Below are 27,614 nucleotides of genomic sequence, written 5' to 3'. Positions count from 1 at the left end.
TTATTCTTCCTTTGCAGCACACTATAATTTGGAAGACATAGGTTAATCTGCTAGGAATTGTTTGGTGAAGAGGGGTGGAGGTGATTATTGCTAATTCTGACAAACTGCAGAATTGGGCCATCAAATGACATTAATTTACTTCTAAGGTTGGAGTTCATTATTGTTACCCATAGCCCCAGCTAATAAAAAATCTGGCTTGATTTAAAACCAAGCCAGTTATTCATTATAAGTTCTTTCACCAGACACTTTATTTAACCCCCATTAACAATCGCCACCATTGCAGAAACAGCATTACCACGGTCAACAGAGACACTATAAATCACAGGCGGCTACTATGGCAATGCTATTTTTCATAGTAATTAAAATACCTTGAGCTGTTGCAACACCTGTAGAGCTGCATTCCTCAGGCTGCTCAAAGGGTTCTGATTCCATTTTGGATTATTGCTTTGGCAACCACGCAACCCTCCTGGACCCACATAAATAAAATGGGAGACAGCCTAAATACTGCATTCAAAAGAACATTTATTCATGAACTGTCTGGAGAGAAAAAAACCCAGGAATAAAGAACAGCTGGCTAGTATCCTTTCACATAATGCAAAAAGTATGGAGCACCCTGTCATATTAACACAAAGCAAGTCTAAAACAAACAGATGGCATTTTTGTTTCCATAGATCAGTGAAACAACTTATCATGGGATGAAAGGATGGCCAAAATGATCACTGGTTTTAAGAAGAACTGGACAAATTCATGAAACAGCAGACATATAAGCCTGGATTTCACTGAGACTGAAAGCAGCAGAATGAGACTGAAGCATTGCCCAGGTGTGAAAGGAAGTAGAACAGTTTGTTCGTTATTACCTAAACCTTTACAGACATCACATAAATCACAAGATGATTTAATGCATGATGCCTTGTAACTGCCGGAGGAACTGTCGGATGTTTGAAATAAAGATACAAATCAAACAACCAGTACAGGCCAGCCAAGTTACAGGAGGTCCTGGTGCTGTTTTTCTGATGTCAAAATTAACCATGCGACAAAATATGGGTACTGGAAAATTTACTGTGCGTTTGTTTCCATCATATAGACTGGATGCAATTGCTCATGCCACGATACATTTGTTAGTCTTGAAGGTGATAAGTTTTGTTTTTGTTACAACCCACTTCAACGGCTACCCTTCTGGAATTTTCAGTGGATGAATTCCTCTCTTCCTATTTATCTATTCACACATTATGTGAATTCATAAGAACTCACCATGGAGGTCACTAGGCAAATAAGGACGTTAAAGTACATGCCAGACATCACATGAGAAAAGTGAAGAAAAAGAGAGAGAGAGAGAGAGAGAGAGAGAGATGGATGCCAAAGAAGAGTTGGAACCCAAGCTCAAAATTGTGGGGAAATGTTGGAAATAATGCTCCACAATTTTTCACACCACTTTTCTGCTACCTAGATGCAGCAGCAGTCAGGAGTCAGATAAGTCACAACTATATCTTGAAACTCTCAGTATTCAGTAGATATTTAGGCAGAGTAGGAGAAATAAGTATAAGTTATGCTTCTACGCAACAACCATGCAAGGTTAAGCAAGACTGTGTACAAACATGTTAGGCATTCCGGCAGCTTTCTCCTGCTGATGCCCTCTAGATGTGTTGGACTACAACTCCCACAATCCCCATTCTGGCTGGGGATGACAGAGCTGTGGTCTAACACAACTGAAGGGCACCAAGTTGCAGAAGGCTGCACCAACAGGTATCTTTAAGTAATCCAGTTTGGGCTATACAAATCTGTTAAAAACAACAACAACAACAATTCTGGTTTTCACACTACAGAAAGCTAATTTCCCATAGCCTGAGGGGAGAGGAAGGGGGACTCAGTTTCATAGACATTTTACGTTTCTTTTTAGCTTCTCCACCTTCCTGAGGACACTCTGGATAAGTCTCTTGAGGAACTATAGAGACAGTACAATCCTTCCAGATGGTTAAATTACACTCCCAAGTAACATTTCATCTGTAAAAGATGAATACTTAACACAAACACAAGTGAAGTAATTCAAATAGCTTTGAAGCAGCACCCACTGTATTTACAGAAACAAGAAAAGTGATTCATAGCAAAAGAAACTGAATGTTACCTGATGTAGTGAGCATATAGGAATTTGTAACCTTGTTCCCTGGCGTGACAAACACTGGCTAATTTTTTTCTTGTATTTTGCTATAAGATGAAATCCCTCCTCCTTTTACACTGTAAAACAAACATCACATGTCTAGAAAGAGAAAGTATTCATATAAGAATTATCCTTCCAACTAGTAGGGTTGAAAAGGTCCAATGTACTTAGCAGGTTGACCTTACTTACACCTAGATCCAAATTCCTGATGAACAATAGCCTTGAGGAAGTCAGACTAATTTTTTCCCCTTCTTTACAATGGACATAATATAACAACCTTCAGATGAGTGGCTGTGTGAGTCTGTGGCAGCAACAGTTACAGAGACCTGTGTCGCCCTAAAGATTAATAACTTTGTTGGGGCACAAACTTTCAGTGACTACATCTTAACTCTCAGCAGCACCAAAAATTTCACAGACCTTAAAACTCCAAAAATAACAAATCTATAAATCACAAATTGGTTCTAAGATTACAAAGTCCAGGAATTTTTTTAAAAGGCCTTCACCTGCCACTGAAAGGACTAGAACATAGGCACTGGGCAAATCCCTCTGGGGAGGGCATTCCAAACTCAGGGCACCACCACTGAAAAGACCCTTTCCCTAGTAACCACCTGCTATACCTTGTATATATATTGGGTTGGGTCTAGCATTGGCATTGCACAAGTGGAAGGCTACTGCTTGAAGAATGAGACTTTTGAGTACTCTCCTCCCTGCTACAGCCCCTGCATGTCCTCTAAATCTACTCCAGAGGGTTGGGGGACCCTCCAGAGGAGATGCGGAAGGCGTGCAGGGGGCTGCAGTGGGGAGAAGAGGATGTGGCTTTCCCATTCTGCAAGTGGTGTCCTTCCGCTCACACAATGCCGATGCTGGATCCAACCCAAGAAATATAAGGAATGTCATCTACTTTGCTAAATAAAAGGTACTACACAAAAGGCAGCTCATAAGGAAAATATGTGTATTATATTTAAAACAAGGAAATTATACCAGCAATGTTATGGGCACACTGTATAAGCCGTAGTCTAGAAGTCTAGGCCTGTGCTCCGCTGCCAGAATCCACAGCACCAAGAAAAATAAGCTAAGGTTAGGGGTGTGTGAAGAATTCATTGGGCTCACATTTTAAGGTGAGATTTACCCAGTTTACACCTCCTAAAACCTAATGCAGACCCGAATGTAATTTGGTGGGGGAAAGAAGTGTATTCCTGGACTTGCAGTGCATTTTGTGAAACAGAAGTGTTCGACAACATGCATACATTTGAAAAGTGTGCATGGAAAAATAGGTACCTTTCTAACATATGCACAAACATGTTAATGTCAATGGGTACATGAGTACAGAAATGCGTACCTTGGAAAAATGTGCATAAAATAGTTACAAATTTCTGTGCCGGACCAGGAGGGTGAGTGGGGACTTTACACCGAAGCAAGACAGTTCTTAGCAGTGGAAAACAGAGAACCTGACGGAGCTTGAGCTTGACAGATTTGCCATCCCTTGCTGAAATCCCAAGTGTGGTGCAAGCACCCAGCCTTTGAATAGAGCCTGGGCCCATGTGGAGCAGCAGTAGACCACGGGGCAGGGTGGCAAAATGGAGGGGGGGGTATTGTTATATAGAGTGCGCCTGCTATGTTTAATGCCACTTCTACTTCATATTTTTCCAATACTTCACAGTATGGCTGATGCAACATATATAATTACATGCCTCAGAAGATCAGTTTTGTAAGTCAGTTTGTATCAAGTTTCCTGCACCTCTTGAGTCCTTAGAAAAGGAAATAGGATTTTTCTGTATACATGATTCATTGAAGCAATATTTAGAGCTTCTGCACTGATCACTCTACTGGTCGATTAACCTCTTAAGACCAACAGAAGTATAATATCATGGGGTTGGTATGATGTCAGGTTTTAAAACCATAGAAATCAGCAGGAGCAAGACATTGCACTGCACATCACTTCAGACACAATTCTTTCAATGGAATCAGTTCATAGATTCACCTGTGAGTCAACAAGAGTTAACACATCAAGTGATAAGAAGCAACTGGTGCACATTTCCACCACTACAACATTCACTAGTTACTCTGGAAATGCCACAGCACTCTTCTTTTTTGGTGACAGACTAATACAACTATCCGACTGGAATCTGTTTCTATGGAAGGTACTGAGAAGTCCAATTATTGAGCAGTCTAAGAAAGCAATAAATAAATAAAGATAAGAAATAAATATTGAATTTAGCTGAATCTCTATCAGGTCCTGGAGAAGCTCTCTCAGAAACTAGCTGGCATCAATTTATAATATAGTGCAGAGAAGAGTCATGGGGGCAAAGGCCACTACAGTATCTATAGTGCTCTGTAGTTCTGAGAGAATGTGGCATGTGCTATTAAAGAAGTTAAAATGTATTCATTCATTCAATTTATGAGTCGCCCTATAGCTGAAGCTCTCAGGGGATATACATAATAAAAGCAAATATAATGAAAACCAGTGATAAAACACAGTAAAAGAGTTGTTTTAAAAGCCACAGCAATTTATAATTCAGAATAATTTTAAAGACATAAATAACCAGGCAGCTTAAACATGGAGAAAGATGATTTTAAAATGCAGCATGAAACATTTCATTAAAAATAAAGCAAAGAGCAAAGAGCAAAAAGGAAAAAGGAAAAACAAAAACAAAACAAAGCTCACAATCTGGTATGGACTTGAGTCAGAAGGTGCTTCGAGATGGAATTTGGAGAACTTCAGCTAGCTCAGGTTTTGCTGATTCAAGCACTTGCTTCATGGCCCTCCGATGATACCAGGGAGCTGAATGTGCTCTGACAGTCAGGAGCGGATGCTCAGGAGCCATCATGCCAACTACCCCAGTCATCTTGTTATTCCACAGAGCAACCAGCACTTCAGGAGGAGCACCAACCCTGCTAGTCAGAATCCATTGGCATCCATTAGCCTCCAGGAGCAGAGCATCCTAGTCACCCAACCCTGTAGAGAGGATTTGCTACTGCAAGCCTAAATCTCAACAGGAAGTGGTCTGGCCATGACTAGGTAATAGATGTAGGAGCCCCTACCTTCAGACCACCATCCTCCTGTCCAGTAGAGAAAACCAAATCCGGAGTGTGGCCAGCTACATATGTAGCTGGCCTGATGACATGTTGTGGCAGCCTCATGGCTGACATGGTGGCTAGAACTGATGTTTCACTTTCCAAAAAAACAACAAGGTGACATTATTTTAAGGGGGGAAAGTAGGGCTCCCACGAGGGCAGAGCAATCACATGGGGAAGGAATTGGGAAGGACAGAAGCAGAGGAGCTGTCTTTTCCAGTACCCTTTTGGCTTGCACTGACAGGGCAGAAAGTGTGTGTGTTTTCATTTTTATTTGGCCCTTTCTTTCTTTCTTTCATTCTTTCTTTCATTCTTTCTTTTCCCCTTCAATTGATTCCAAGTGCCCTTTATTTCAGAATTTTACTTAACCATCCCCATTTAAACTATTTTAAAAAGAAGCTTGACAAGGAAAAAAAAAAGGAAAAATCTAGCATTTTTCAAAAACACTGTGTCCAGGAAAGATACCATGAACCTGAACTATCTGTTCATGATAGTTCAAATTTCTGCTCATAGCGTTCATCTCTCCTTGTTCCTCCCTTCTCCTTGTGAAACCAGAATAGATTATTTGCATAGCTCTTCATAAATTTCACCATAAACTCACCAGATGGAACATGTTGCCCATATAATCTCCTGTAAAAGTGAGATTCTCAGGGAATGAAACAACATGCATTAAGTGGCAACAACTGAACTAGATTCAGAACATTCTGAAGCAAACTGGAATAGGCAAGTGAGCACCTGTAGGGAGGAAGAAGGAAACTGAGAAGGTTGAGAAAGCGAGAGGGAGTGGGGAGTAGTTTCTCCCTTCAACATAATATTGAAGATGGGAATGAAGAGAAAGTTGGTCCCTGGATCTTGCTTTTCCTGTCAATGGGCCATGTCATGTGTGCATCTACAGATTTCCCCTCCTCCTGCAGCCCTCCACCACCCACCCCTAATCTGCTCTGGAGGGCTGGGGGACCCTCTGGAACTATTTTTGGGGGGGGACTTGAGGGGAAGGAGAAGAAGGGGAAGTTCCATAGTTGAGAAGAAGTCCACTCATGAAATGCTGAATGGAACCCAATGCTCTGCAGTGTCTTCAGACAGCTCCTTGCCATCTCTGTCTTTCATGATGTGCTGTTGTATTCATGACCAGTGACTGTAAATCCATTTAGCTATTCCATAGTTTGAAGGCACATAATTAACTGTCTTGGTTGCAACTAAACTGGTCTGGGTCTGAGCTGTGCCTGAGAACTCCATGGGTTGGATCAAGACTTAGTTAAAGCAGACCCATTGAAATTAATGTGACTTATGTTAGTCATGACTTCCTTGTCCCCCCTGATTTCAGTAGGTCTGTCACTCTGTTCAAAGCATAATCAAGTCTGGATCCAACCTCCTGTATGCTGCCTGGAGCTACCCAGAAGAAAAGCATAAATGTGAATAAACAGTGAAATAGCAGTTATTAGGAGATGGCTACAGTTCCCTGTGTTAGAGCCAGAAGATATAAAATTTATTTATGTTTGAGAGGTCGTCATTTAGTCAAGCAGAAAATCTGCATATTAGCAGAAATGGTCTCCACCATGTTCGACAGTAAGGTTGTCGGAGTTGAAGGCACTAGTGTCTAGCCAGCAGGCATGATCATGTGAGGAGACAATTATTCCTAAGACTGTAAGGTATCATCAGGTTCATGTTCTTCTCCCTTAACCTGTAGTTTAGATGTGAGGGCGGATAACATTTTCAGTTGATTATAGGTTTAGTGGTATTCATTAGGGCGTTGTCAAGGGTCATTTCGGATTTAGTGTTTTAAAGATCAATAAGGCTTTGATTATACATTTAAATAAATGAATAAATAAATATTATGCCTATATGACCCTATTAAACAAAAGTGGTGTCGAATGAGGAGGGAGGACAGGGCACCAAAGGGCCCTGTTCTATGGGTTGCCTCATGTTCTCTCATAACTATTGCAGGACACAGGGGGGACCAGAATGAGCCCCTCCAAATTCAACTCTGGCTAAGGGCAGGGCAGGTGTACTTCCTTCAGACCACCAGGGCACATGCCCAGCAGCAGAAGATAGCAGTGCCCAGGTGCTAGCTTTTGTGCTCATTGGGGGCATGGGAACTGTGTTAGCTGAACAGGAGGTAAATGCTGAGCAGGAAGGACACACACCTCACTTCTTCATGCTCAGCTAACACACGGCATTGCTCACTTCTCTCCTCCACCTGCAGTTGCTACAGAGGCAGAGGGAACTGAGCCTCCCCCATCCCAGTAAGTAAGTAGGGAAGACAGAAACTGAGCTCAGAGACAGAGTGCCTGCACACATTCTCAGAGCAAACTCATTTGCCTCCTTTCCCCAGTGGTTGCTTTGGGGAATGAAGGAAAGACTGTGCATTCACTTCATCCCCAGAGAAAAACAGGGAGTGGGGAGGGAGAAGGTTGGGTTCAAAAACAGAGCACCCCTTTGGTGCTTTCTCTTGGTGTTCATTCATCCCCATGACCTATGGGATTTAAAGTCCAAGGGAAGCTGTACTCTGCCCTTCACCATGGTGTGTATGTGGGGCAGAGGCCAGCAGTTAGAGAAAGCTTTCTTTGCCCAATTCTCTCGCAAACAAAGCCATTGCTGTGGCAAGGTGAGGAAGGTAATTGGGCTATGGGAAAGCTTTCTCTGTGTCCAGTCTCTTCCTCCAAATTTTGTTTTGTTGTGGAGTAAGGTTAGACACATATCTCCAATCCATTTTCTCTCAGTTTCTCATTTTTCCTGTCTTAAGTTTGGCTTGTCCCAAACATTAGAATTTTTCCAATCTTAAATTCAGTTCATCGTGAACTATCTTAAGTTCACGTGAACATCTGTATGCATTTTTGTGCACGTTTATCTTAATCCATACCATTTTTACACAATGTTGCCTAATAAACACATTTGTTGTAAGCAATTTTCCTAATATAATATATATTTTTAATGTTACTTTCACTAATATATGCATTTTGTGTGCTCTTTCCCCTAATACAATTATTTTTGTTTGCATTTTCTGACTGGAGAACTTCATTGCAAAATTCTGATAAGTGTGAACTTTGAAGGATAACTGAGTTTTGGTTTGTGTATTGGTTGAAAAGTGTGAAGTTAGGTAAATTTGTATTAAAATGGGAACTGCACATATATTTCCCATCCAAATTGTGGAGGAAAGGAAGGTAGGGCAAAGGAATGAAGAGTGACCTTTCCTTCCTCCCTCTTTCTCTCTCTCCTTCCTTCCTTCCTTCCACAATTTCTTGTGGGATCTTACTTGCGGGATCAATAAAAAGAAAAACTGAACTCATTCCAAAACCCAGAATTTGGTTTGCCTTCAAAATGTCTTATCAAATGAACAATTTTGCAGACCCCTCAGTCCACTCCATACCTATAATGAGACATGCTAAGCAGGCTTACATTTAATAACTTCTTATATTTATGGAAGTTACTTGTAAAAGTATCGAATTTGAACCTCAAGAGCTCTGAAAACACAGGTATGGGAGTAATATATACCAAATTGTAATTTGGCTTTGCTTTGTTTTCTGTCAACACAACAGTCTTGTAAACATATCCACCCACCCACCCATTGCAAGAAGGGTCTTAAGTCAGAGGGAAACGAGCAATTTCCTTCCCTGATCTTGATAGCCATCTCCCTGGCATTTCCCTTCCTAAGAGAAGGCACAACCCAGGCATTTATTTCTTCCTGCATCTCACTCATAAGTTCTTCTCTTTTCTTTAAAGGCAGGAGAAAAATTTGAGCTTGAAAAAAGCTCTAGATGTATTGTATAATTGGCCTAGTTTTATACTAGTGATTTATCAAAATCTAATATCTGAATGACTTTTAAAACATGAAGATATTGTGGGTATCACTGGTTCCATGCAAAATCTGATCACACAATGGGACTTTCCCTTCCTCACCTGCCCCATGCCACCACCCCAGTGTGCTCTGGATGGTCTTCCACTCTGCCAGAGCAGGTCTGGGGGCACACTAGGGGAACTACAGGGCAAAAGGTAATCCATTCCATCAACAGTATCTGTTCCATTAATGGACATATACCACTGACATCAGCACTGCTGCTTTAGCACAAAAACTAAGTCCACTAAGGGTGCAATCCTATGCATGTTTAGATAGATTTTAAAAAGTCCAATAACTCCAAGCATGGCTGGGAATGCTGGGAATTGTAGGATTTTGTTCTGTCGATAAATGCATAGGATTGTGCTGTAAAGGGACTTCTTGGAGTCAGGTGGAGGAGGAGGAAGTAGGACTGCATCCTATCTTGAAGCCCATGAAATGGATCCACATCTCCCAGCTCCAGCGCAGCCTTGTATGCCTGCCAAAAGCTGCCATGGAATGACTGAAGGAAGCCTTAAATTATGCTGCAATAGCTATAGGAGGGATTAGGTTCAGAATGCTAAGCCAGAGCTTCATCTCCAGGCAAGCAGGCAGGTCACCTAGTATAATCCTGAGGAGTGAAATTATTATTTTTCTCCATTTATGCAGATTTATTTCATTTTGATTAGGACTGTATGAGAAATCTATTTCGGTTCATTTTTTTTACCAGGATTTTCCCAGTTTGCACCTTTCAGATCAAACACAGACTCAGATGCAATCTGTAGTCAATGTCTGTACATTTCCTAGCTTGCACTGTGATTCATGGACCCAAAAAGAATGGATTCAACAGCATACATACATTTGGATAAAAATACATTTGCATAAAAATGCGTATTTTTGAAAAATGAGCACAAATATACTATAATCAATGGGAGAAGGATGCATACATTTCAAAGATGCACACAACTGATGTGTACATTGGGAAAAATATACACAAAATATGGATGGATTTGAAAAAAGAAAAATAAAAAAACAAAGCTCATAATCTGATATGCGCTTGGGACAGAACAAGTTTCAAGATGGGATTCTAAGAATTTCAGCAAGCTCAAATTTTGCTGGTTTGCCATCCCTAATTTTGATGTATTTGTTGGTTGATTGGTTTTGGTTTGGACAATTTACTCTCCCTTTTAATCCCCCCCCCCAATGTCACAAGGTGGTTTCCATTGTTTAAATAATACAGTAACAGTTATAAAATAATCCAAAATCAAATGAAACATCAATATAAAACAGGCACTATAAAACAAGAATGAATTTTCTAAAACCATATGATTTGAATAACTGCAGAAATTAATTGGGGCTTATTGGCCTCTCTAGCCACCTTTTGTTTTTATTGGTGGAATCAAATATAGTTTTTCTCCTTTACTTGTTTTCTGGATTCTCGAATGCACTGAGTAAGATTGTGAGAGACCAGAAAGGTGGGGAATGCATCCATCCTAACCCAAACAATACGGTTCTTGAGAACCAATGTGGTGTATGATTAGAGTGCTGAACATGGACCAGGATTACCTGGGATCCATATTCCTGCTCAGCCATGAAAATCACTGGATGATCTTGATCCAGTCACACACTAACCTACTTCACAGTTTTGGGGGAAGGATAAAATATGGCAACTGTCTTGAGCTTCTTGAAGGAAGGGCAGGATACAAATATGTGTGATCTCATAACTGCATCATGTGCACATAATGCTTTTGGTTTTTCCTCCTTGGCCAAAGACTGATTGGTCACTTTAAAGAAAACACCCAGCTCACACCTCCTCTTATTATTCATTTTGTTGGATCTATCTTTTAAATAATCTATTTGATCACCTTTTCTATCTGTGCAATTTTATTATCCATCAGTCAAAACATTGTGTGTGCAGCGGGTGTATACGAAGGGTGGGGGGAGAAATGCCATTGGCATTTGTCAATAAAATCTAATTTTGCCAGGCCACCTGCCTACTTGATATTCATCCTGCACAAGCCATTTAGCAGTCTACTGGCTATAACAAAGATTAATGCATGATAGAGTAAGAACAACGGAATCACTAGATGTGTACACAAATATTATCAGTTCAGTTCTGTGGTCAAAGACTGGGTGGATCAAACCACAAAAGGATAAAGATGTTGTACAGTCTTGGGTGAGGAGTGTAAACAACTAGAATATCATAACAGGATGAAAGGACTGGATGAAGCATTCTGCATGTTCACTGAGATAGAATTGTTGTCCATTTAGTTAATAATAGGCTATTCCCATTCATAGCTTTGGAAAGAAAGTAGCATGAATGACATGAATATATCTGGCCGTTATTGAGGTCTTTTCTGTATAGTACTTAGTCTATATAACCTTTCATATTACCTGTATGTCTGTTTTACATGTCCTATTTTTTTTTTTTTTTAACCACATGTCAATTTGAATTTATTTTGGGGCTTATTCAGATGACCACTTTTTTTGGCTTACTTTCTGTCTGTGGCACCCTCTTTTTTAAAATTTAAATTCTCAGTAAAATATAAGGGTTTGATCCAGCCAGATACTTTACTCCCCAGTTGAAATCAATGAGTCTTAACTTTGATTAACATAGAAAGGAGCATGTCTACAGTTGATAGTAATATGGACTGCAATGTTAATTATAATTACATGTAGATGGGTCCCACCCTCTGGAGTAGTTTTGAGGTTGCACACAGGGCTATAGGAGAGAGGGAGTTGCTCCCTCCTGGTTCTGCTGATGGAAGTGAAAAAATCTCATTGGATTTAAACCTTAATTGTGTACCATAAACCAGTCTGTATATGGTCTTTCTATCTTAAAAATGTCTCTTTCCAGTCTCTGTCAGTTTTGGATGTGTTAAAGCATAAGCCTGTTCCATTCCCTTTTCTGCAACGTTTTTTAAAAAGAAAAAGAAAAAAAAAACCGCACAAACATTCATATGTAAATTGTACAATTCCCCCCTAAAATAATCATTTCTTAGACATTTCTGCCTCAAATATACATTTCTGTATGCATTTTTGAGCCAAGGACAACCTTGCAAAATTTGAAGAAGTTCACAGTGTGAAGGATAAATGCATTCCAATCCACATATTAATCCAAGAAGTGTGAATTAGGTTGGTTTGCTTAAAAATGTGGACCAAAGGAAATTCTCCAGTATCCCTACCATACAAGCATAAGATTGAAATTGCGTGTTTAAATGCTCCCTGTGTTAAAACAAAAAAACTAAATCTTGCCCATGGAAAGCTAGCATGTCAAGGAATAGGAAGCTTTTGATGTGGGGGAGCATTCATGCCTGTGATTCCCTCTCCCGATTCTAAAATGATACAAGCCCAAAGTATGACATGATTTTATTGAATGCGTAGGTCAGCCTTTAGAATCAAAACCCACATGGGAAGAAACTCAGTTGACTTTGTGTTACTGGATTTTAAATTTTTTTTTATGTGCTTTACTAGGGACATGGGAACCAAGACAACATTCAGAATTTTCACCACTCATATAGATGAAGTTGCATTCTCTAACAAAATATTGCACCAGATTGGACAAAGTTGTGGCCTTAGATATCCTCCCAAAATAGCTTGGCATAGGGTAGGAACATATAGTGGAATATATGTACTCTTCTGGAGTTATAACACGGGGTCACTTTACTTCTATAGACAAATAAGCAGAACGTTTAGTTTACTCCTGCGCCTGATGAAGGTTGTTAAAAAAAAAAAAAAGGCCTGACAGTTGATTTTAGAGTAGGCGCTATCCTTTCAGCACCACAATAGCAAGCAATGAATAAAGATAAACAGAACATAGGCACTTACATTATAATGTGTAGATCCCTTTAGAGCAGGGATGGGCAACTTGCAGCCCTCCAGGTGTTTTAGCTAACAACTCCTACGATCCCTCACCATTAGTTATGCTGGTTAGGACTGATGGAAGTTGTAGGCCCAAACATGTTGTAAAGAAAATCTTATGAAATGCTGAAAAATTAATGACTCACAAAACACAATTCCATGCTAATTTTAAAAGGCACATGTGTGCAGGGGTTGCATGGGCACATTGGTAAAACACTGCAAAAAATGAATCTTGATGCAATCATACATACACTCATGCATACAATCAATTCAGGATTGCTTTTTTGCAAGGTGTTATCAATGCATACATGACATCAGTAATGTCTAATGTGTATATATGTATGTGGGAGGTGGGAGCTGCAAATGAATTGAAGGGACTAAAATCTGTGGCATAGTGTGCATGTTACAATACCCACATTAAGTTAAATAATAATACCCAATTTTCCCTGTTCTAATAAATATAAAACATGGGAAAGTGCTCTGAAAAAGCAGAAGCAAAACTGAGGATCATGATGTCCTCTAAAGAACTAGTTAACAACCATGAGCAAGGAATCATGAGCACACAATAAATGCCTCGTGTAGAAAAGCTCATTATTGTGACAGAATAGTCAACAGAAGGGGCCGCGGTGGCTTAGTGGTTAAGATGCTGAACTGCAGACTGGAAGGTCGGCAGGACAGCAGTTTGAGACCCGAGTGCCACGTGACGGAGTGAGCTCCCATCTTCAGTCCCAGCTCCTGCCAACCTAGCAGTTCAAAAGCAAGAAATTGCAAGTAGATAAATAGGTACCGCTTCGGCGGGAAAGGTAACAGCGTTCCGTGCACCTCGGTGTTCAGTCATGCCGGCCACATGACCAAGGAAGCGTCTTCGGACAGCGCTGGCTCTTCGGCTTAGAAATGGAGATGAGCACCACACCCTAGAGTCGGACACGACTGGTTGGGGACACCTTTTACCTTTTTAGTCAACAGAAGGGACAGATCAAGAAGTCGCAATCCATCCCCTTCCACAGCCTCTGCACTGTGGAATATCTCATTCTTGGGCTGAGTGGTGTATCTGGTGTCCTATTTGAGGCTGGCTGGTACTGTTCTTGCTTCTGCCCCCCAATCCACCAAACCCACCACTTGCTGAAGATGGCCTGAAAAGTAAGGAAGCAGCCAGTCCTGCAACTTTGCCTTGAGAGGAGAAAGAAAGATACACACATACAAACTGTAACTGTGAGGCTCGAATGATTTGCATTTTATAATCAACTGGCTCTGCCATTGGCGGGTTAATTTTTTCTAATCGCTCACTTTTCAGCTCCAAAGGTGCCTCACCTTGGCTTACAATGATGGGTAAAGGTTGGCATAAGACACATTTCAGAGTTAAAGCGGTGCCACTTTTCAATGGACAATAAATATCATGCCCCAGCAGGCAACACATGATGAGTTTTAATCGGTCTTGGATGTGTCTTTAGTTACGACTGACTGCTCAAAGTCATTTTTAGTTGTATGTTGTTTGTGCACATTGCCTGTGTGCTTTTTATGTAAACGGCTTTTCAATTTTGTATATTGTATTTTAATGTTTTAACTTCTGTAAACTGCCCAGAGAGCTTTGTCTATGGGGTGGTATAAAAATGTAATAAATAATAATAATAACTTTAGAAATTCTTCTATGTCAGCCAGAATTCAGGGGGAATGGAATACAGGACAAGACAAATACAATTAATAGAATGGGGGGAGGATCCATTTTGCCTGTTTCACATCTATATGACATGTCTGTGTCACACAAGGAATTTACACAGCCATGTCAGGAGTTGGGGGGATGGATTTCCCTTAAGTGACAGTCTAGTGACATGTATCTAGCACAAGGCAGGAAGAGTGGAAGTCTCTTCCCCATTTCCAAGTAACAGATTGAGCTACCAGATTTCCCCCTGAAATTTATTTCATACTAGGTAGAAAAAAAAAACCTTCGTATTATGTATTATGGACCAACAACTGGTGACCCCTTGACCAAATCTGACCTCAGCCTTGAGCTACCATCATGTACTTATTTCCAAACCAAGAGGTGTGCATGGAAGGAGCAATGCTTCCAGGGCACTTCAGTGGATGTGATTAGGCAATCCTACTGGGCAATCTGAGCAGGTCAGGGGAGAAAGAAGCCGGAGGGGCAGTTTTCTTCCTTTCATTTGTTGTTGTGTGTGTGTGCGCACATGTATACACACACACACACACACACACACAATAGGCCACAATTTACCTATTGCTCATGGAGAGGTGTACAGATAAAAATAAAAACATCACATCAAATCCACAAGACAAAATATCGAAAACTGTAAAAGCCAGCATAAAACAGAATAAGCGGAAGCTTGCAAAGGCTAAACAACTAGCAGCTCTATCCTACACATGTCTACTCAGAAGTAAGACCCATTGACTTCAGTGGGACTTACTCCTACTGCATCTTCAGTGGCTAAAAGACAAACATCTCTGTCCCAGCCAGGCAAATAAGGATGTTTTCACCTGACACCACAAAGAAAATCAGGATAGTGTCAGGTGAGCTTCTCTGAGAAAGCAGTTCCAAAGGTGGGATGGCACAACTGAAAAAGTGTCCTCTCTGCCACATGTCAGATGCTGCAGGAGGTAACACCAAGCAGAGCTTCTGGGCTGATCTCAATAATTGGGCAGGTTCATACAGAACCATTCTGCAAACTTAAATAGCGCTAGCAGAGCTCCACTGAATCTTTCCGTTGCTTAAGCACTTGCACATTATGCTTATGTAACAAGTTGTGCAGGCGGTTGTGTAAAAAGGTACACAACCAGGTGCACAGCCACTTGCACAATTGGTTGTGCAACCAGTTACATGACTGGTTGCGCATCTGCTTGCGCAACTGTACTTGCATGAGTGGAACTATCGTTGGATTCTCCCCTTATGCATACATCAGAACCGAGTTCCCACTAGAGCAGTCTCCTTTGCATTAGTGGAATGACACAGCTGGATACTGCCCCAAGAATCTACCAGTTCATGGAACTGTTGTAAATCAGTGGCATGCCAGCCTCAGGTGATCTAAGGCACTTCAAGTTACCAAGGCCACTAGGACCTCTAAACATAGGGCTGGATCTGCTAATTTTTACAGCAGCGTGGGTGGGCTGGAGATTGGGATTGGGGAGAATTTCATTATGTTCACATTTTAGTGCAATGTACTTCATTCACTTTAATGTATGTCATTTTGCACTTTCAAACCAATATGCAAACCAAAATGCAGGTATCCTTCAAAATGTGCTCTTCTCCAAATTTTGCAGAGTAGGTCCCCAATTTTATTTTATTTTTTAATGTGTACAAAAATGCATACAGTGGAGGGAATTGTTTGCAAAAAGTGCACATATTTGGTAAAATTATGTCCAAAACATTTTTTAACTCTCAAACTGATGTGGAAATGGGGTGAACCAAGAAGGGAAGAATGATAAACTGAGAGAAACTGAAACTGGCAAATGCATCCATCTTGAGTTGCTAACTGGTGTTATTTCTCCATATTAAAAGACTAAGGAAACTTTAAATAAAAAATAAGGTAAGACTGGATCTAACAGCACCCCAGTTTGCACACCTGCTTTTCAGTGGGAGAGCAACCCCATCCATGACAGCCTGAACACCTCCATATATAATGTTCTTGGTTCACCTAGCCTTCAGATATAATCCACATTCTATAAATGTTAGTCATACATGTGTTACTGGTTTCCCCCCCACCCCCCCCACCCCCAGAATCTGCCCAACTATAAACCTGTAAGGAAATAACTAGGATGGGGTTTGCCAGTATGAAGCACTGCCCAATGCAAAATATAAATTATGTTCATATGAATGGGTCTTATTAAACTGTGATTTTTATGGTAAAGTAAATATATGCAATCGGGACTAAATTACACAAAGCAGATTGATCTAATCTGTGTTTAATTTTCCTATTTTCCATTTGCCATAGCCTTGTTACAGGCTGTGTGTGAAACGTGTTTGACAAGCTTTGCTGGAAGATGTTTCAGTGGATATGTTCTAATAATTGGTTGCCCTATTTGGCCAGGAAGGAATTTTCCACCAATTATGAGCTAGACAGCCGTGTTCAGTTGTTTGAGTTGCCTGGAGCCTTTTCTTTTTTCTCTCTGCAAGCACCTGTGTGTGCACATGCATGTACATGGGGGCAGGGGGCATACCTGCTTTCTGTTTGTGCCTTACACTCTTCTGGATTGCATTAGTTGATCTGTTGGGGGAGAGAGGGTCATAAATTGATGGTCCTGTTTATCAGAAGGAGATTTTTTTTTTTGACAAGAGGGACTGTTGTTCAAATTCTAGGGTAACGAATGACAATTCCAAGCCTGATCCTAACAAAAATGGGCTATTCCCCCACCCCAAACACACACAGATATTTTTCCTAAGGTGAAATGACCGTGTGGGATTTAAGAGGCAGATGTGAAACCTACAGGTCATATTCCATTTTTAATTCTATTTCCCGGCCCCAGGGAGCAGAATTCTGTGGAAAATTGATTGATCTATTCTCTTTGTGTTGTCCTTGCATCAGAGGTGGGGAACTTCAGGGAGAAACTTTTGCCCCCTGGCCGCTCCCTGATTTTTTGCTGCTGTCACAGGGATGGTGTGGAGGGGGCTACACCAGGGGACTGCAGGGGCTTCATGTTGTCCACCCCTTCCTTATATCAATATTGTTAGTTGCTCACTTCAGATAAAGACCCTGGCTGTTTCCTTTAATGCTTCTTTTGCTCATGGCATAGTACTTCATGGATTTTTTAGTCTTAAGACTCAAAATCATTAAGCAGGGGAATCCACACAAAACGTTAGCCATTCATGTACAACCATGCTTCATTCTAAAATAATAAAGACAGTTTGGCTGAAAGGGTTCAAATATTGGAATCTGGTTGCTGTATTGCAGAGCGGTACAAAATAGCACACAAGTGCAGAAGGCTTGATATGAAAAGGTTGAAATATTTGAAAAATGCAAATATCCTGATAATACATATATTTTTTCAATTAATTATTCATTCATTCATTACATCACATCACATTTCTGTGCTGCTCTAAGACCCAAAGCGCTCTGGGTGGCTCACAAAACTGAAAACCATAAAATACAACAACATAATAAAACATGATATAAAATCCTTTACAAGTTTAAAACAACTGAGTAAAACCAAGTAAAAACCAGAGTAAAAGCCAGCAGCAGTGTTAAGATCTAAAAATGCAATAACATACGTTTAAAAAAAAAACCCTGAAGGACTAAAAAGCCTGGGAGTCACTAATAAAACATAATTTAAACATAATTTATAACCCACCTTTCCTCTTAGAAGATCAAGGCAATGTACAAGATGCCCTGCTTTTACCCTCACAACAACCCTGTGGAGTAGGCTAGGCTAGTGAGTTGCACAGGGCTTTGAACATGGGTCTCCATGATTCTAGTCCCAGGGCCTAAACTCTGTACCACAGGGGTACACCACAGTGTGACTTGCAAGCAGATTTTTTTAATGCATGGTAGATTTCTGAGTGGCATCAGAACTGCGAATCCAAGAGCCACTCACACATTACATTACATAAATGTTTTGTATGAACACTCATAATGCAATGCATGGACATGACAATAGCGGGTCCCCCCACCCCCAAGGTGTATTATACAGGCACAATTGTTAACAGAGCCGCAATTCGCTGTGGCTCCCCAAAAGGGTGCTCTCGGTAGCAAACGCAATTCTGTCACCATATAATGACATCCACAGACATCGTATTTGGGGCACAAAAATCCTATGGGTTTGGGTAGGGAGAATCTGTCGTACAGGAACCACCACTTCCTAAGCCCTGACAGTCCAACGGGTGGGGGAGCTCCCCCACTTCTTTCCTCAATTTTTGCTGGTGCCATTTTTTCTTTCTCAAAGAAAATTTTCTCTCCCATTGGCTTCAGTGGGCTGGCATAGGTTTTCAGGGCTGGTGTAGTTTTCCCCCCATTCCAGGGGTGTGTCCAGACTCCAGAGAATAAAAGGTCTCCCCAAATCCACCCAGGACATGCCCCTTTTCAGCCCCTTGGAGCAGCAATGGTGGAGCTTGGCACCATTGCAACGAGGAGGCCTCTGGGGACCATTCTCTTTCCGCACCTATGGATCTCCTACTGCACCTGCAAACAGGGATGTCCACAATATCCAAGAGCCCCTCAGTCCTCCTCCTGAGTAACTTAGAATTGCTCCCTTAATCACACTGAATGTTGTCAGCAGAAATGTCTTTTCTTGCAAAATATTCTGATCAGCTCTGTCTCAGCAACTGGAGTAAAGGTGACACAGCTGGGTAGCAATAAGAAATCAGTTTTTCTCATTCTGTGTTACTCAACTGAAATGAGCAAGGTAAGACCGTATGCAATTCCTATGATCATGAGCAAATCCTTAAAAAAAATATTAATCCTTCTCACTAGCACAGCACAGCCAGCAGTTGTATGCTTATCTCTCATGCTCTTCATAGATCTGCTTTTAACTATGTTTTGTATATCCTTAAGCACAGCACACTGTTGAACTTGGGAAATCCTGTTTCAGAATTGACAACCTTGCACACATACAGACACACAGAAACACACGCACACACACATATTGAAAAGACCATTCATTTCAACATGTCTGGGTTTCCATAAAGCTTAGGATTCTGTGAGATCATAAATAATGCTATATAAAATAGTACTGCCACTACCAATAAAAATTGCTCCAGCTAAGGACAAACCAGCAAGCAGTGTAGCTGCACAACTTCCATTCATGTGAAGTGCCATTCCTTTAATTTCAAGTATCATGCAAGCATCATCTCCAGAATCAAAGCTGAGATTCAGAATTTTGAAACCGGAAAGGTCACATCTATTGACAACAACTGCAACACTTTAGAACCAGCAATCACTCACTGCACTTTTGAGTGGCAGCTCTTAATTTGATTTGTATAGCACCCATCAAAGGGTGACAGAATAGTGAACAATCATTATTGTGAAATAAAACAAGGAAGAACAATAGACCAAGAGATGGGGGGAAATTTCATGCAGAATATTTTATTTCTGTTGATTTATTTTAATTTTTGCTGGGGAGACTGCACACATTTTCTTTCTTTTGTTGCCGACAAAAATTTCATCAGCAGTTAGGATTCTCTGCCACTATTAAGCAACAAACAATGCAGCAGCTCAGAATTTTTCCGATGGGGCCCTTTCTTTCTGAGATAATGACATTATCGAGAATAATTCTTTTCCCTGGGAGAAAGGCCGCTTGCCCATGACTACATCAGAAGATTGTTTTCAGCTGAAGATTTTGTCAGGGGAGCTTTGCTCAACACACAGCAAAACCAACATGGGGGCGGGGATTGGGTCTCTTGTTTCACCAGAGCCTGCAGTGGAAGCTCTGACAAAGAGACATGGCAGGTTCTCAACTTCTCATCCAAATCTTGGGAAGGCCATCCACCCACCAAAAAGGGCTTCTGCATATTTATTGCCTTCCACATCAGGGACGGCCGACTGATGCTCCACCCACATGGCAAATCCAGCCCATGATACATATTTATTTGGTCCTGAGCACCATAACAGATGTGTCCCCTTTTTCCAAGGCATGATAAAAACATGGTTATAATATAAACCTATTTATTTTAAAATGAAATGTGGGGAGTTTATGGGCAGTATCTAATATTGCTGTTGTGCTCCTGCTTGAGCTGTTGTGCAAGTGGGACTCACTGCTAATGCAACAGAAAGAAGCAGTTCAGAAAGCAACGCCAGAAAGAAGTGGAAACATTTGTTTCTGGATCAGGACAGGTCAGTGGAACTTCTTTCTGACCTGCCCTGCTTTGGAAATGACCCCACTTGTTTCTGGCTGCTCTAAATAGGAACGTTAGCTTCCTATTGCACTAGCTGTGGGTCCCACTAGTGTGTGAGATGGATTCTGAAGAAAATTCTTCAGAAAATTAAGACAGTTCAGACGTCTCCGTCTTACAGTCACCATTTCCAAAAGACAGCATTTATGTCAGTGTTATTCAATGTAAGAAAGGACATTTGGTATCTGACCTTATATCTGTGCACGGACCCTCCGTGTCACTGCAGATGCCACTTTGGACCCTCCAAATCAGCCCCGCTTCGACTTGGACCAACTCAGACCCCCTCTGCTTTGACTCGGTTCCAGATCCGAAGTGAGATTCAGATATCCGGATCACTCGGTTTGGGCATTTTCCCATTGACTTGCATGGGAAAACACAAATGGCCTTCACTTTTTCAGTTTTCATGATAAATAAATGACACTTGGAGACCTCTCTGATGACATGGAGAGGATCCCACCTGCCAAATCTCAGTCAGTTTGGCCCAGTATTTTTTGTGCTAGGTGCAGCTGAAATTTGATTTTTTCCGCAAAAACTCTCAAAGCAAAGAGTTATACCTCTCAGCTCTGTACATCCTCTTCTTCCTCCTGCCTGCTTGGCTGTCAAGGACTGCTCACCATCTCTTGCTCATGAGGAGGAGACAGCCAGTAAATGGCAGGGGCATGTGCTGCTCTGCTGGTCGGCTGTCCTTGACAGCCAACCAGACAGGAAGAGGAGGAGGTGCGGCGCATGCCCCCCACCACTAGCTGCCTCCTGCTTGCAAGGAGGAGACAGCTAGCAAGCAGCAGGGTCATGCACCGTGCCTCCTCCTCCTGCAGCCTGGGCAATTCACAGTGCTTTTTGCATATAAGTCTATGTGCACACATAGACTTTAGGGGTGCACAAAAGTCACTTACCTGGTCTCGCAGCTTGCTTCGCGGTGGGGGGGAGGCGCTTCGCTGCTCCCCCCCCGAAGTTCAGGCTGGGGGGGGAGGCTTCCCTCCTCGCCCGGCTGAAATTCAGGCTGGGGGGGAGGCTTCCTGCCTCGCCCGGCCGAAATTCAGGCCGGGGAGAAGCGCCCCGTCTCCCCGGCCGCGAACTTCAAAAGAAAAAAAAAACGCCCCTGTGATAGGCTACGTAACGATTAATGTAGCCTATCACAGCTAGATCTGCAAAGTCAGCCGTGATAGGCTACGTTAATCGTCACATAGCCTATCACGGGTGACTTTGAAAAAAAAAAGGCGCGTACGCAAATGGCGGCCCCCATAGGCAGCCGCCATTTGCGTTCCTTATTTGGTCCCTGTAGTCTACGTAAAGATTTACATAGACTACGGCGAAAATAAGGGCAACGCTATTTGCGTTGGCGCTCGGCCCCCCGAAGTTTCGGGGAGAAATTCTCTCCCATCCCTAGTAGACTTATACGCAAAAAGTGCTGTGAAACGCTCATATACTCAAGATTCACGGCGTTTTTTGTGTATAAGTTTATGTGCACATAGTCTTGGAATCGCCATGCTTTTTAAAAACACTGCAATTGCAGCAGAGGTGGAGGGACCAGCAAGTGGGGCAGGGGCTGGGGGGGGGGCATCCAGAGAATCCAGACAGGGATGGGTTCTCACATCTTAAGTAACACCACCAGAATGATCTCTGTCTCTGAAATGCAGCCCTTTTTCTCCAGTTATTCAGTCTTCCCCCGTCCTCCGCCACTGTCACTAATTGGAGATTTCTGGGCTATGTTCAGCCCTGTTTTGGCAAGTAGAGTTTCCATTCACCAAAGCTCCCTCCCTCCCTCCTCCTCCTCCTCCTCCTCCCTTCCCCCCTCCTTCCCCCTCAACTGCTCGCTGAACTTTCTCAAGTTGATACTTTTGGTGCCAGTCTGTCTGGTTGCTCAGAATGAGTCACCGAGTCGGATGAGGTGCTTCGTATACAAGCCGCTTTGCTTCGGAGTGCCTCATTGCTATTCTGCTCCACTTTGTATCACATGGAGGCACCTCTGAAGCAGCCTGCTTTGACTTGTTATTTGGGCTTTGGATTGAAGTGGTACACAGCCCTACCTTATATAGCCTTACTAGACGGATCATTTTGCAAGCCATCTGTCACATGAGACAGCAACTGTTCATCAAATCATGAGCATTCTAACTGCTAAATATACCCAGGCAAACAAACTCCCATGAAAACCCATTCCTTGGCCAATGGTTCCTTGGACACCCATTCCTTGGCCTACAGCTCAACTACAGTCATGCCTATGAGGTACTTCCAAGCTACTTTTATTGATAAATATGATTTTAAGATCTGTGTTTTTTAGAGCCATGGCAAGGCACTTTTGAATGGTATGTCAAGGCACCTCTTGGGAGTGAAATTGGTATGGTTCATGAAAAGAAAAAGGGGTAGAAGCTGTGTTGTAAGCAAGCTGTGTTAAGGCAAGAATATATAATGAGAATATATTACCATCATCTTCACCCCTCACATTCAATCTCCCACATCTAACCTAGAGTATAGATTGATAGTGGAGCTAATTGGCTTTTAAAAGTTCTGCAACAGCTACATTAATTTTGAAACATATTTGTGGAATGATTCCCTTTAGGTTTTATTTGTGCATTTATCAGCAGGTTTATCCAAATCCATCCTGATTTAAAACTGCAGCCTTGGTGATCACAGCTGGCAAACAGTTATCAGCAGCGCTCAGCTTCTGAGTCTCTCACGCATACAGAAAGAATGTAGGTGAACAAATACACTGCTGCCTTATTTTGCCAAACATTGTGCTCATCACCATTCTTGGTTTGAGTCATACTTGTCCTCCTTAACTGCTATCAAACTGAGTCACAGCCTACAAGGAACCTTTCTCCCTTCCCCCCTCAACCATCATTACCCAGGAGGGAACAAACTACAAAGGGGAGTGGAGCATCATCAAGAATGTTTACCGCAATTGGGCAACAGTGGCTTTCCACACTTAACAAAAATCATTGTAGCTGCTGATTTGAATCGACAGAGGAAAAGCTGATCATTTTCTGTTTTGTTTTTTTGTTCTGACCTGCAGAGCAATGTAAGACTAAAAGACTTGCCTAAGCACAGAGGTGCTAAGGTTCAAGCAGGTCAAGAAATCCTCCCCTCTGACCCAGGAACACCTGGACCCCTAAGCCACTTGTTTTGAAACTGTGTGATGAGGATCTCAGTCATGGTAGCAGTGTTTAGCTTTGGATTGTTCTGGAATTACATAGAGCCTATAGCTGCTGACCAGCAGCTATATGATTTCTGAAGAGTGCATCCATTAAGCTTTTGCCATGGGATTTCCTGCAATAAAGAAATCTCACTGATTTGGGTGTCCAATGTCAGATTGCTTGAGCCTGTGTGCTGGGGGGATTGGGAATACCAACACTGTGTTCCAGTAAACATGTGGAGTTCCTTCAAAGTTTATCAGTGTTCCTCAGTCAGAAGATCGGTATTGGCAAGGGCACCTCAATCTCCCATTACTGATCTTCCCCTGCAACACGTAGCTGCAGGACCATGTCATGTGTGTGTTCTGGGGAGTGCACTACTCACACGGGACAGTGATGAGGCCCAAGAAGTGTGGCCTATGTCAACTGAGCATGCACCCTAGATTCTAGGGTCAAGAACAGGGGTGGGAAACACATGCCCCACTGGATGCATTTGCCCCCCCCCCCCTCCACCGGCATTATTTGTGTCCCTCACTACCTCCTCCCCCCGATGCTGACTTTGCCACCAAAATTCAGTGACATAGCAGCAAATAAGGTCTGGCTTTTCCTTTCATTTAGGAATAGGAACAGAAAAAGCAGTTGGCCACCAAAAATTCAGTGGTGCAGCAGCAAATAAGGGGCCAATTTGTCCCTTTTTAAAAGGTGCATTGGTTGTTGTTGTTGTTTTGCTGCAGCAGGAAATTCAATGGTGGGGCTGTGACGGGAGGCAGAGGTGCAGCCCCTGGTGGGTTCTGGGAATGGGAATTGGCCCCCAAAAGTTGGCCATCCCTGGCCTAGAACATGCTCCAGAATATTCAAGCTCTGGGTGATAACAGGCAGCACCTATTTTGGCCTACGCTGGGCCTATGCTGGGCAGAGGTTTTCAAACTCAGTTTCAAACTGATTACTCAGCAAGCAAGTTAAAGCAGAAATGATGCTGTGAAGGCAGAAGGTTTGAAAACCTCTGCCCAGCAAAGGCCCAGCGTAGGCCAAAATAAGTGCTGCCCATTATCACCCAGAGCTTGAATCTCATGTCTCCTTTGTTGTTACCTCTGTATAAATGAGCCTCTCTTCTGAACACAGGTTATGATGCTGATCCCCATAGAATGTATTTTAAAAGGTGCTCAATGTTAAGAGAAAAAAATGTGTCACTCCAACAGCTATGTATGCTTGCAGAGCAAAGCAATGTAGCTACGAAGCCATAGAACTGGGCAGGGCCTGAGTCAATCTTATGCACTGAAGAAAGTACCACCCTTCTGAAAACAACCCAAATAGATATGCCAAAAGGAAGAAGCCAAGGTGTACCATCCCAGAACTGTTCACAAATCAAGGAATAATATTAAGAAAACAAATCTAAGCCTTTCTTTCCAACATCCATAGGCATCTCCAGTCAACCAGCATTCTGTGTCCATACTCTGATCTCTTCTTAATACTTTACCACCAGTGCAGTTCTCCTTTGGCCTCCTGATCCTCACTAATTTCTTCTGGCTTGACTCCCTGTGTAAATCTACATTCTGGGATCATTTTCCTTTTCGTAACAGTCCCTGGCCTATATTCCTCCAAACAAGCCTTCCTCAGGGAGAGTTTCTCCTTTGAGCCTTGCCTGGGGGTGGGGTGGGCATTAATTGCCCAACCTCCAGCAACACACACACAAACAGAACGAAAGAATAACATTAGGGGCCCACTGCAATGGAACATTTTTCCTCCATGGAAAAATACCTGCAGAGGAACACATATGGAAAATGTTACGTTACCATTTGGATCTCTCTCACATGGAGCCCTTGTTTTAGCATCACATCAAATTCACAGTGATTGCTTTCCTTTCATTAGATTAGATTTCCTGCTTGCTCCTGATTATGAATCTTTCAAAACCCATGTGGATTTCATATTCTAACAGTTCTCAAATGAATTCCTCCAAGGATATTCATTTGTAGAGGGAAAATATTCCTTCAGAATCAATCCTATGTTTTTAAGAGGCACTTCTAGCCCTGTCATTGAAATGTGTATGTGTGAGTGAGTGTGTGTGTGTGTGTGTGTGAACTTGCAGGCAAGACAGAATCTTCTAATGGCAAAAATAAGGTGCAATCCTATACATCTTTATGGTACAATCCTATGCATGTTTAGACAAAAAAAGTCCTAGAATTTGCAGCATACCCCAGCCAGCCATGTTGGCTGGGGAATGCTGTGGGCTGTTGTTCTTGTTCTTGTTGTTGTTCAGATAATAATTCCCAGCTGGGGCATGCTGGGAATTGTAGGACTTTTTTCTGTCTAAACGTGCATAGGATTGCGCCCTTAGACAGGAAAAAAAAATCCTACAACTCACAGCATTCTCCAGGCAGCATGTTGATATTATTATTATTATTATTATTATTATTATTATTATTATTATTATTCAGATTTATATACTGCTTTCCAGAAAAGCATCAAGGTGAACAAATGGCATAAATTCAACTATAAATTTAACAATAAAAACAACTCAATAAAATTAATCAGCAATAAAACGGTGCACTCTACTGCATTCCACAAACCATAGCTGGCTGGGCCACACTTTAGGGAAAGCTTCTGCAAGAGATGAAGACGTCGGAACATCAGAACCATGGTGGTCTGTCTAATGTCAATTGGTAAAGTGTTCCAGCAGGTTGGTGCTGCAACACTAAATGCTCTACTACAAGCGTTCCTGAAGTGAACCTCCAGAGCATGTGGCACCCTCAGAAGTGCTCCCTCAAATGACTGTAGAAATCGAGCAGGGACATAAGGAGTGAGATGGTCCCTAAGGTAACCTGGTTGTAGGACTTTTGTAGGACTTATTTTCTGTCTAAACATGCATAGGATTGAGCTTTAGTGGCTCTTCGACCATTTTGGCCAAAGATACAAACTAGGCCAAGAAAATCTAATCACATCTTCAAAAGGTTTAGTGTCAGCCAGGTGTGCCTGTCTCCCTTTTTTCCTTCTCTAAGACATTATCTTATTTTCCTGAGACAATGCTGACACAGTTTTGATGTCCTGCCATTCCATTACAGAAAAAATCAGCCAGGAAAAACATTACATTTACAGATGTAATAGCAATAGGAATAGCAATAATGAATGTAAAGCCACTTACCGTTGTTCCTTTGCTACCTTCTTGCCTGCAATCATGACACTGTAAAAGCAAGGGTTGGGTTAAGAATAAGCCAAATCCAAAGCCACAAACTCCAAAGATCCCGGTTAAACATTTACCCCAATTGGGAGCTGCAATCTAGCTCCAGGAATCTGCTTAGGCAGCTGCTGGCATCTTGAGAATCAGGTGACAGGCAGTCAGTTTGCTTGCCGCCATGCCCGCCCCATTAAAAGTGTGCTGAAACATGCACAAAAGCCACTGGAGCACATCCAGGCTAGAATTTCAACAACAGTGAGAAGGAGGAAGATTTCCTGGGTCAAAAAAACCCCAGAGTACAAATATTTGCAATCAAGGTGGGTTGGTATTACTCACTGAAACATTTCTGAGAAACAAAGACAATGGTATGGCTTTTTTTGGTTTTTGTTTTTAAGAAAACAGCCCTATTTTTTGCCAGTCTTCTGTTGTTCTGGATGCCCTAGGTTTGGGTGGAAATTCCCAGAGCAAGCAAGAGCAAGGGGCTAGGCTTCTATCAAGTAGGCAACACAATGTCCTTCAGACACATAGCCTTGAATCTCAACATTTGGTAGTTCTGAAATGTTTATTACAGTGTATAC

At 42.0% G+C, this 27,614-nt stretch overlaps 1 protein-coding gene across 3 annotated transcripts in view; it reads right to left on the bottom strand.

Moving 5' to 3' along the window:
* The window catches only part of KCNJ16 (potassium inwardly rectifying channel subfamily J member 16), a 79,647-nt gene extending 52,351 nt beyond the window's left edge, over positions 1-27,296 (bottom strand). The window contains exons 1-5 of one of the 3 annotated variants that reach the window (XM_084837547.1): positions 27,120-27,262; positions 27,004-27,042; positions 17,073-17,119; positions 2,123-2,232; positions 369-537 (exon numbers count right to left, since the gene is read on the bottom strand). The gene's annotated coding sequence lies outside the window, so the exon portion shown is untranslated. Of the gene's footprint in view, positions 1-368; positions 538-2,122; positions 2,233-17,072; positions 17,120-27,003; positions 27,045-27,119 lie in introns of those variants that run through there. The other 2 variants (XM_084837546.1, XM_084837548.1) reach the window with 2 other exon arrangements.
* Positions 27,297-27,614: the final 318 nt, after the last annotated feature.

This window comes from Heloderma suspectum, chromosome 2 (genome assembly GCF_057233095.1).
Source record: "Heloderma suspectum isolate Gila_16-S chromosome 2, 16-S_ref, whole genome shotgun sequence".
Taxonomy (NCBI): Eukaryota; Metazoa; Chordata; class Lepidosauria; order Squamata; family Helodermatidae; genus Heloderma; species Heloderma suspectum.
This window is presented reverse-complemented; position numbering and strand designations above follow the sequence as displayed.